Here is a 12,126-nt window from a genome sequence, read left to right as displayed (position 1 = left end):
ACCCTCTCAGTTTACAGACACAGATGAAACTGTATAGAATATATACCTCCTATAGAAATGTAAAGCACATGTCATTCAAGAGTATGAAATATGTCATCTTCTGTATAGATCAGATCCTCTAGATTATGAAAATATAGATCAGATCCACTGGATTATGAAAATATAGATCAGATCCTCTAGATTATGAAGGTATAGATCAGATCCACTGGATTATGAAAATATAGATCAGATCCTCTAGATTATGAAGGTATAGATCAGATCCACTGGATTATGAAAATATAGATCAGATCCTCTAGATTATGAAAATATAGATCAGATCCACTGGATTATGAAAATATAGATCAGATCCTCTAGATTATGAAAATATAGATCAGATCCTCTAGAATATGAAAATATAGATCAGGTCCACTGGATTATGAAGGTTCTCTAGGTTATGAAAATATAGATCAGATCCACTGGATTATGAAGGTATAGATCAGATTCTCTAGATTATGAAAATATAGATCAGATCCATTGGATTATGAAGGTATAGACAGATTCTCTAGATTATGAAGGTATAGATCAGATCCTCTGGATTATGAATGTATAGATCAGATTCTCTAGATTATGAAAATATTGATCAGATCCATTGGATTATGAAGGTATAGATCAGATTCTCTAGATTATGAAAATATAGATCAGATCCACTGGATTATGAAGGTATAGATCAGATCCACTGGATTATGAAAGTATAGATCAGATCCTCTAGATTATGAAAATATAGATCAGATCCTCTAGATTATGAAAATATAGATCAGATCCACTGGATTATGAAAATATAGATCAGATCCTCTAGATTATGAAAATATAGATCAGATCCACTGGATTATGAAAATATAGATCAGATCCTCTAGATTATGAAAATATAGATCAGATCCACTGGATTATGAAAATATAGATCAGATCCTCTAGATTATGAAAATATAGATCAGATCCTCTAGAATATGAAAATATAGATCAGATCCACTGGATTATGAAGGTATAGATCAGATTCTCTAGATTATGAAAATATAGATCAGATCCATTGGATTATGAAGGTATAGACAGATTCTCTAGATTATGAAGGTATAGATCAGATCCTCTGGATTATGAATGTATAGATCAGATTCTCTAGATTATGAAAATATTGATCAGATCCATTGGATTATGAAGGTATAGATCAGATTCTCTAGATTATGAAAATATAGATCAGATCCACTGGATTATGAAAGTATAGATCAGATCCACTGGATTATGAAAGTATAGATCAGATCCTCTAGATTATGAAAATATAGATCAGATCCACTGGATTATGAAAATATAGATCAGATCCTCTAGATTATGAAAATATAGATCAGATCCACTGGATTATGAAAATATAGATCAGATCCTCTAGATTATGAAAATATAGATCAGATCCACTGGATTATGAAAATATAGATCAGATCCTCTAGATTATGAAAATATAGATCAGGTCCACTGGATTATGAAGGTATAGATCAGATCCTCTAGATTATGAAGATATAGATCAGATTCTCTAGATTATGAAGGTATAGATCAGATCCTCTGTATTATGAAGGTATAGATCAGATCCACTGGATTATGAAAGTATAGATCAGATCCTCTAGATTATGAAAATATAGATCAGATCCACTGGATTATGAAGGTATAGATCAAATCCACTGGATTATGAAGGTATAGATCAGATCCACTGGATTATGAAAGTATAGATCAGATCCACTGGATTATGAAGGTATAGATCAAATCCACTGGATTATGAAGGTATAGATCAGATTCTCTAGATTATGAAGATATAGATCAGATTCTCTAGATTATGAAGGTATAGATCAGATTCTCTAGATTATGAAAGTATAGACCAGATCCATTGGATTATGAAGGTATAGATCAGATTCTCTAGATTATGAAGGTATAGATCAGATTCTCTAGATTATGAAGGTATAGATCAGATTCTCTAGATTATGAAAATATAGATCAGATCCATTGGATTATGAAAGTATAGATCAGATTCTCTAGATTATGAAGGTATAGATCAGATCCTCTAGATTATGAAAGTATAGACCAGATCCTCTAGATTATGAAAGTATAGACCAGATCCTCTAGATTATGAAAATATAGATCAGATCCTCTAGATTATGAAGATATAGATCAGATTCTCTAGATTATGAAGGTATAGATCAGATTCTCTAGATTATGAAAGTATAGATCAGATCCTCTAGATTATGAAAGTATAGATCAGATCCTCTGGATTATGAAAGTATAGATCAGATCCTCTAGATTATGAAAATATAGATCAGATTCTCTAGATTATAAAGGTATAGATCAGATTCTCTAGATTATGAAGGTATAGATCAGATTCTCTAGATTATGAAGGTATAGATCAGATTCTCTAGATTATGAAAGTATAGATCAGATCCTCTAGATTATGAAGGTATAGATCAGATTCTCTAGATTATGAAGGTATAGATCAGATTCTCTAGATTATGAAAATATAGATCAGATCCTCTGGATTATGAAGGTATAGATCAGATCCTCTAGATTATGAAAATATAGATCAGATCCACTGGATTATGAAAATATAGATCAGATCCTCTAGATTATGAAAATAAAGATCAGATCCACTGGATTATGAAGGTATATATCAGATTCTCTAGATTATGAAGGTATAGAACAGATCCTCTGGATTATGAAAATATAGATCAGATCAACTGGATTAAAAAATCAGATCCTCTGGATCATGAAGGTATAGATCAGATCTGTCTGTCTAATGGGAAGAGAGGTTTGATTTCCTGAACATGAGACACACACAGGAATCATTCAGCAGATTGATGTCAGTGGTGGAAGTGAAGCTCTTCAGTTGTTATGACATCAGTGAAGAAACAGACCTTCATTCAAACCGCTGTCATCATCGTCTGAGTCTGGACATCCCATTCAAAACACGTCTGTGTGACACAAAACAATTTTATACAATGACACAACCTCATTACTGAAGAAGAAAAGCACACACACACACACACACACACACACACACATACACACATCATCATCATCATCAAGTGTTTGAGAATACTTTGAAGGAAGATCACATTTAAACTCGTCTCTCACCGGCAGCGGATATGAACACTCACACACACACTCACACACACACACACAGCCTGAGCACTAATCACTCACCAACAATTAACACATCTCTCACACTTGCTTTCTTCTCTGTGTCAGAAATGATCTTACAGAAATGATTGTATCAAAACATCACGACATGAACTGCAGGTGTGTGTGTGTCCAGGTGTGCGTTCAAGAAAATGTGATGCCAGTTCAACCTGTGTGTGTGTGTGTGTCTGTCAGTGCTGTCTATGTGTAGATATGAGGCTGTTTACTATAGAACACACTATGGAATAGAATGGATACTGTATACAGCTTACTATTTAAAAAATAGTATGCAGTATGCAACACTGTAGTATCATGATCTTATTATGTTGCATATTTAATTCAGTGAGTAGTGTAGAGTTATCATCTTGGAAATTAATAGTTATTTTCATTTTGTGTAAAAAAAAAAAAATAACCTTTGTCATTCTGATCATATAATGAGTGAAGAAAGAGATGTAAAATCACAGTTGAAATTACTTTCTTTTATTCATCACACTGGAAGTGGAAGGTCAAGGCTAAATTTGTAATCGCATACTACCATACTACTCTTACTATTTCTACTTAATGTTTAAACAGCATTTTAGTAAGAAAAGAATAGTAGTATGCGATTGTAAATTTAGCCATAGAGTGCTCTGTTGTATTGACCTGTTTCATGTGACGTCACTGTATGAACGCGCCGTCATGTTTGTGACCAAAATTCCATATTTCTTCACTGTGCTGCGCTGAGGGATGCGGCAAAAGCCGACAAAATTTTAGTTTCTATTTATAAATCTTGAAAAGGTGATACTGCTGTTTAATTACCAGAGCCATAATGTAATTTTTCTTTCAATAATGTTTTATCTTTTATCTTTTTTATCTTTCAATCGCCAAAGTCAAGCAGCGATGAAGGGGGACAGCAGGGATAAAAACACTTTGCACATTTATTCAGACATGTCAGTTATCTGTACATGTGTCAGTTATATTTATAACATCATGGGTTCTGATACAATTAAACTGGAAATGTGCATAGAATGATGATATTCATAACACCTAGTATGTCACAATTGTAACACATTGTAATAAATAAAAAAGCACTATAATGTGAATATTTAATGTGTGTACACTAATGTTGGTCAATAAACAACACATAAGATTATGAAGCACAGACATTATTCACACCACAAGACTACAGTGTAAACATATTACTCATATACACTCATTTGCCTCGGTTGCTTTCTGTGTATTCTTCATGAGTTAAACTCAGCTCTTACATTCATACAGACGGATCATCACAGATGTTTTGTATATTTTGATCAAATCAGAGCAGAAAACAACACAAACATGTGTAACTTCTGAATGAGAGATGTTTGCGGTGATGTACTGGTAGGCATGTGTACTCACCAGTCAAACATCAGACTCGCCAGTGTACAGAGGTTAATCGTGGATAAAATATATTTAAATGTCCGCGAAATTCAAATTTGGCTATATTTGTGATGACCTCAGACGTGTATACACTTTTCCTGGGACTTGGCATGAATCAAAAGCGTTTTTTAAGGTTTTTCTTGATATAGTTTTATGGGTGCTTTTCATTCACCACCATTGTTTCCTCGTGCTGATGGTCACAAATATGGTGGCTGCGGGGGAAAAGTGACATCACTGAAACAGGTCAGAGTAGATCATCAGTGCCGGGCAGATTACTTGTGAATTGTAATCAGGCACTGATTACAAATTAAATGACAAAAAATGCAATCAGTAACATAATCTTATAGATTAAATTTTTTGGGATATCTAATCCGATTACTTTTGGATTCATTTGGGATTACTTTCAGTCAAATTTTATTTTATTTTATGTCACATGCATTTGAGTAGGATAATAATTTTAACATAAAGTACAAAGAGGACGAAAATGTATTTCATTCTTCATTACTGTAACACGGTTTAGGTTGGGAAAGGAGGAGGCGGGAACCGGCTGAACAGTCAAAATAATACTTAAACAAAAAGACACACAACACAAACACACACATGGCAGCTGCATGTGGCTCTCTCGCTCTCAAACTGCCACATTCCACCGCATTTATCCCTCTCCTCGGCTGATTAGCCCAATCGGGGGCCGAGCATGAGTAGTCACGGCCTGGCCCCGCCCTCCTCCTTATCACAATTACTAACAAAAATAGCCTAAAAAAAAGTGCATTAAACATTACATTAAATAAATATTAAATCTAACAGCAATGACAGTGCATGGCCAAAGTTTATCATTCAAAACACTGATTCCATATTGCTGCACATTTTGCAGTTAAATTTGTGTAATCTGAGGGCAGGATCCATAGAGAATGACATCCACTAGATCCTTTGAAGCAATTAAGTTCAATGTCTGAGCACACCATTGGTGAGGTAGTAAAAAAAAAATAAAAAAAAATAAATAAAATGTAAAAACAGCAATGGGATTGCTTGGTCAAAACTAAGAGCTCAAAATTCTGACACTTTTATCAATTACTACAGTGAGTGGTGGTGGCATAGTGGGCTAAAGCACATAACTAGTAATCTAGATGGTTGCTGGTTCGAGCACCCTAGCCACCACCATTGTGTCCTTGAGCAAGGCACTTAACTCCAGGTTGCCCCAGGGGGATTGTCCCTGTAATGAGTGCACTGTAAGTTGCTTTGGATAAAAGCAAATGTAAAATGTACTTACTAATAGTCCATCACTTATTCCTTAGCTTATGTTCATATCTTACTGTTGTATCGTAAAAGGAGCACATGCTCAAAATGTTCATCTGTGAGACTATTACACTCTGGGGTAAGAATATGATGATTTTTTTTTCTCCCCTTTTCTCCCCAGTTTGGAATTCCCAATGCGCTCTAAGTCCTCGTGGTGGTGTAGTGACTCGCCTCAATCCGGGCGGCGGAGGACAAATCTCAGTTGCCTCTGCGTCTGAGACCGTCAATCCGCCCAACTTATCACTTGGCTTGTTGAGCGCGTTACCACGGAGACCTAGCACGTGTGGAGGCTTCATGCTATTCTCCACGGCATCCACGCACAACTCACCACACGCCCCACCGAGAGCGAGAACCGCATTATAGTGACCATGAGGAGGTTATCCACAACGTGACTTTACCCTCCCTAGCAACCAGGCCAATTTGGTTGCTTAGGAGACCTGGCTGGAGTCACTCAGCACGACCCTGGATTCGAACTCGCGAGTCCAGGTGTGGTAGTCAGCGTCAATACTCGCTGAGCTACCCAGGCCCCCGAATATGATGATATTGATATGAAAATGATCAATTAAATATTAAAAATTTACTGCCGTTGCCCTGTGTGGTAAGGAGGAGGGCGGGGCCGGGCGTGCGTCATCACCCAGTGATGTTAGCTTATAACATGGGATGAGTAGAAGTCAGAAGACCTGATTGAGCGAGATGGTGTGTAGGGATGAATAAGATCTGTGATGTATGGAGGGGAAAGACCATGTAGAGCTTTTAATGGAGTGAGGAGTAATTTATACTGAACGCAGTAAGAGATAGGTAGTCAGTGCAGTCTACGTAAAATAGGGATGATGTGAGATGATTTCTTGGAATAAGTGAGAACCCGAGCTGCAGAATTCTGAATGTATTGCAGTTGATTGATTGTTTTATTGGGGAGACCAGAAAAGAGGGCGTTACAATAGTCGAGTCGTTAAGTGATGAAAGCACGAACAAGAGTCTCTGCATCTTTTGTGTTGAAAATGGGGTGTAGTCTGGCAATGTTATGGAGGTGAAAGAAGGTAGCTTTTGTGAGAGGGAGGAAGAAGAGTGAAGAATCAAAAATAATGCCAAGGTTTCTGACTGTAGAGGAGGGTCTGACCAGGACACCATCAATATCAACAGACTGATCAGAGTGGTAAGATGTAAGATTTGTGGAACCAACTAAAAGTACATCAGTTTTGTCATTGTTAAGTTTGAGAAAATTATTGGTAATCCAGGTATTGATGTCATTGATACATGCAGAAAAGGAGCTTGTGGGTAAGGGGGCAGTGGGTTTTGAACTGATATATAGCTGTGTGTCATCAGCATAACAGTGAAAGTTGAGTCTGTGCCGGTGGATGATGTGACCCAGGGGAAGCACGTAAGTGATGAAGAGCAGTGGACCAAGAACTGAACCCTGAGGGACGCCTTGAGAAACAGGAGCTGTAGTGGATTTTGACTGACGAATAGAGATGTAGTGTTGATGGAAATAACAGACACAGGTGGGTTGGTGAGTTTGTTAACAGTAGAAAAGAGTGTTCTGGATCCGGAAGAGGCATTATTGATAAGGGAAGAAAAACATGCAGGGCGTGCAGCATTTAATGCAGATTTGTATATCTGCATATGGTCATTGTAGGCAGATGAGTGAACAGTTAAGCCAGTTTTCTTAAAGAGACGCCCAAGGCAGGGTCTGGGTAGCTCAGTGAGTATTGACACTGATTATCACCCCTGGAGTCGTGAGTTCGAATCCAGCGTGTGCTGAGTGACTCCAGCCAGGTCTCCTAAGCAACCAAATTGGTCCGGTTGCTAAGGAGGGTAGAGTCACGAGGTAACCTCCTCGTGGTCACGATTAAGGGTTTTCACTCTCAATGGGGCGTGCGGTAAGTTGTGCGTGGATCGCGGAGAGACGCTCAAGGTGGCTTCCTGCAGCTTTCAGAGAGCGAAGTTCAGGTGTAAACCATGGAGACGAGCGAGTGGAGGGGACAAGTCAACTCTTAAGAGGGGCATGTAAATCAAGGGCATTAGAAACTGATGTATTGTATCTAGTGTGGATGTCAGTGGGACAGGTAAGTTCAGTAAAATATGTACAGTGACGATGGACCAATAACTTTAAAAACCAGGTATTCAAAGGTGCTAATCTCATGGAAGTGGCATTTTTTTTATGTTAAAGTATGGTGTTCCATGTAAAATTACCCTGGTTTAAATTACATGTAACACTGTGTAAGATAATTTGAACATCATAATACTGAAACAGTAAAGTTCCATGCCTGATTCTGCATCTGGTCGATACATTGATTAAACAGTTAAACCATTCTGAAGTAGGGATGGGTTATGCCACTCATTTTTCGATCCAATAGACCTTATCCACAGTAGTGCCATCTTTGATTTTTGATGGCTTGTGAGAGATAAACTTCCTGTCTTTTTAATGACACAGTGTATAAAGCTATCAAAAAGCTCCTAGATCACAACTAATTTTCCACAACTTATGTTGTCTGCAGTTTTTTTTCTTTTGGATTTTCCCCCTTTTTCACCCAATTTGGAATGCCCAATTCCCAATGCACTTTTAAGTCCTCGTGGTCGTGTAGTGATTTGCCTCAGTCCGGGTGGCGGAGGATGAATCCCAGTTGCCTCCGCGTCTGAGACCGTCAATCCGTGCATCTTATCACGTGGCTTGTTGAGCGCGTTGCCACGGAGACATAGCGCGTGTGGAGGCTTCACGCCATCCACCTCGGCATCCGCGCTCAACTCACCACGCGCCCCACCGAGAACGAACCACATTATAGCGACCATGAGGAGGTTACCCCATGTGACTCTACCCTCCCTAGCAACCGGGCCAATTTGGTTGCTTAGGAGACCTGGCTGGAGTCACTCAGCACTTCATGGAATTCGAACTAGCGACTCCAGGGGTGGTAGCCAGCATTTTTCTGTCTACTGAAATTTCTTGGAAATATATTTTTTCCATGTTTGGTCAGTAGAACAATCCAAAAACACTTTAAATAACTGTACAACCCATTGTACGTCTATCCTTCACAGCCTCGTTGTGACAAAGACTTTCTTGAGTTCTTTCTGAAGGAGGAAGCAGGAGCCGGGTAAACAATACAATGTGAGTTTTATTTCTACACATTTCAGCGTCAATCAACAAAATGCTTTTCAGCACAACATAAAATGCATGAGCACACAGTCAGCGTTGTGCGCCTCACTCTCTCCCCTCCAGCAGTCTGGACACCCTTTTTATCCCCCTCCAGCTCTCACCGAAACACAGAACAGCTGTTAGAGAAAATTTCCCACAGGTGTCAATCCTTACGTTCTCCTTCTCCCGGCCTCGCTCTCCACAGACGTCGCTCGGCTATGGCCACATTACCACACTCGTTTTCATTCCCGTCAAAAATCAAAGACGGCACTGCTGTTTACCATGTATGCTACTGTACAATCAAGGCCAATACCACCAATATCAAAATCAATATTGATGTTTTAACAGATTAATAAATGTATTGTAAATGAGCGCTGTCTTTGACTGTTTGTGTCTTTCAGCATTTCTATGCATTAAGATGAGTGGAAAGAAAAATAGATCCAGTTATAAGCAACTATTAAGTTCATTTTTGTCACTTGAATCTTGTGAAATGCAATAGTTGTATGGTAACTAAATAATAAAATAGCTAGTTTCGTAAAAGGCTCATTCTATATTTGCGGGTACATTTCATGTCAACAAAGAAGTACAAAAACAAAGTGCTTTCTGAATAAAACAACTACTGGTAAGTTAATATATTTCTTCAATGTAACATATATGCTAGTTGCAAAGCTTAAGCATTAAACACCTTTTTGATATTATAAAGGAAAGGATGTTTTCCCTAGTGAGTTTGTCAACTATGTTACGGTCAAACTGCATGGCATTACAGACACTGATTAAATGCTACACTTAGAGTAACACACATAATTAAGGGTTCTTTTGTCTATTCTGCCATATGTGCAGTCATTTCTTTAAAATAATTTTAAGAATTGTATGTTTTTGCAGATATTGCTGTGATATTTTCAGCACGGTCACTAGTGAGATTAAAAATGTTTTTTTTTAGCATAAATCTGCCTTAAGTATAATTTTGGTAGTTTTAATAGATGTTATGCAAATCTCCAAACTTTGTGGATGTAAAATATACCTTGAAGGATATCAGGAGCAGCATTCTTATTATTTGAAATGTAAAAAAAAAATCAGGTGTAACATAGTTGACAGCGAAAGTAACATAGTTGAAAAAGCAATTTCCTGAATTTCTCACAAAATAAAATGACACTAATTACATAAGAAGATCTCAGTTTTAACTTGCAAAGGAACAATATCTAGTTCATTTTGTAAAATCAATTAAATGTCCCTTAATCGCTAATCATCATGATTCACACTCATGCACACACATGCATGAGTGCATACACACCCCCTCAGTGTCCTCTGACATATACAGGCTTAAATTATGACAAAAAATGTATCTATGGAAAATAATTCATTATCATGAGTGCACACAATAGGGTCACATCAACTATGTTACCCAAGAGTTGACCATAGAGGGTAACATATCTGATGGTAACATGGTTTATAATTCCCACATTTTGACTCATAATTTCAATGGTAGGCCGTGCCTGGCCAACCACATGACATTTTCTTGATCAGGTTAACCTCAAATTTTAATATATTAATTTTAGTTAAAATCATAAAAATATTGGCTCATTGGTCGCTTCCACCTGAGAGAGCCCCTCCCTGGTTTGGTACTGAACAGGAAGTTCTTGCCCCTATTTCGCCATTGCAAAGCCTTTCTATCAAACTAATCGGAGAAGTTACACCCTGTTATCTCACATTTGCACGTGGTATGGACAAAAGTGTCCAGAGTATTTAATTCGGACATTTATTTAAATGTTGCCTCGAGCATATGGCTGAACCCTAAATTATGTATTAATAAGTCCCCTTTCTGCTGGTCAGAGTGGATTGTGAGGGGGTTAATACACTCGGTGACCTATATGAGTGCAGAGTGTTGAGATCCTTTGAAAATGGGGTGTTTGATATGAAGTGGGGCAGCTATCTGAACTTTATGGAGGGCTCTCAGGGAGGGGCAGTGGAGAGGGATTTATAGTTTGAATGTGTGTAATTAATACTATTATTTATTTTATTTTTTTATTATATATATATATATATATATATATATATATATTCACGGTTGGGGAGTAACGGAATACATGTAACGGGATTACGTATTTAAAATACGAAATATAAGTAACTGTATTCCACTACAGTTACAATTTAACAGTTACATTCAAAAAGTATTTGATTTATTGTCATTTGTTTCATTTAATATTTAGTCCTTTCAGATGGAAAACATTTATACAAATAAATGATGTGATCTAAAGTGCATTTGAACAGCGGTGAAACACTTTCTTATGATGTGTTACATTCATACGAGCAGACAGAGAAGTACGTTTGAAGTAAGTTTGGAGCAGAAGAAATAGAAATAAACCTTGTGTAAATGGTCAGCTTTACGCTAAGATAAAATGTTATTTCTAGCCATTTTACATGCACGTGTTACCAGACACGATCATATTTTTATATCAAGAAAATTCACGTTGGATCATAATGTCTTTTTCTAGTAAGATCTTTGATATTAGGGCAAAAATCATATTCTTGATAATAATTTTTGTATTGTTTTCCTGTAAAAATATCTAAAAATCTTTAAAACAAGATCAATTTGATATATCTTGTTTTAGAAACAACACTGCATAAGATATTTCGGTTTTTCAGAGGATGTATTTTTAACATGTGTATTTTGTCTTACTGTACTGGCAGAGTTTTTATAGTCAAAACAAGTGAAAAAACCTACCAGTGCTGAAGAAGTAATCCAAAGTATTTAGATTACATTACTGACCTTGAGTAATCTAACGGAATACATTACAAATTACATTTTACAGCATGTATTCTGTAATCTGTAGTGGAATACATGTCAAAAGTAACCCTCATAACGCTGTGTTTATATATATATATATGTATATGGTTTTTGTTTTTTCTTCTGTTTTTGTGTGTGATTTGGCATTGACCACAGTGATGTTTGTTGGGGGTTAGAGTGGGATTGGGGATTGGGAGAGGGAAAGGGAATAATGGGGGTTAAAAGTTGATTCTGTGCATTTATGTTTTGCTTTTCTGTTTCATTTGTTGGAATCAATAAAAAATGTTAATCAGAAAATCATTAACATTTTGCAAACCATAACAATGTACCCAACATA

The 12,126-nt window shown here is 37.0% G+C and overlaps 1 protein-coding gene across 1 annotated transcript in view; it reads left to right on the top strand.

Moving 5' to 3' along the window:
- LOC127438388 (peroxisome proliferator-activated receptor delta-like) overlaps positions 1–12,126 on the top strand; it is a 79,992-nt gene that overhangs the window by 41,472 nt on the left and 26,394 nt on the right. The gene's annotated exons all lie outside the window — the stretch shown is intronic.

The sequence above is a fragment of the Myxocyprinus asiaticus genome, chromosome 49, assembly GCF_019703515.2.
Source record: "Myxocyprinus asiaticus isolate MX2 ecotype Aquarium Trade chromosome 49, UBuf_Myxa_2, whole genome shotgun sequence".
In the NCBI taxonomy this organism is placed as follows: domain Eukaryota; kingdom Metazoa; phylum Chordata; class Actinopteri; order Cypriniformes; family Catostomidae; genus Myxocyprinus; species Myxocyprinus asiaticus.
This window is presented reverse-complemented; position numbering and strand designations above follow the sequence as displayed.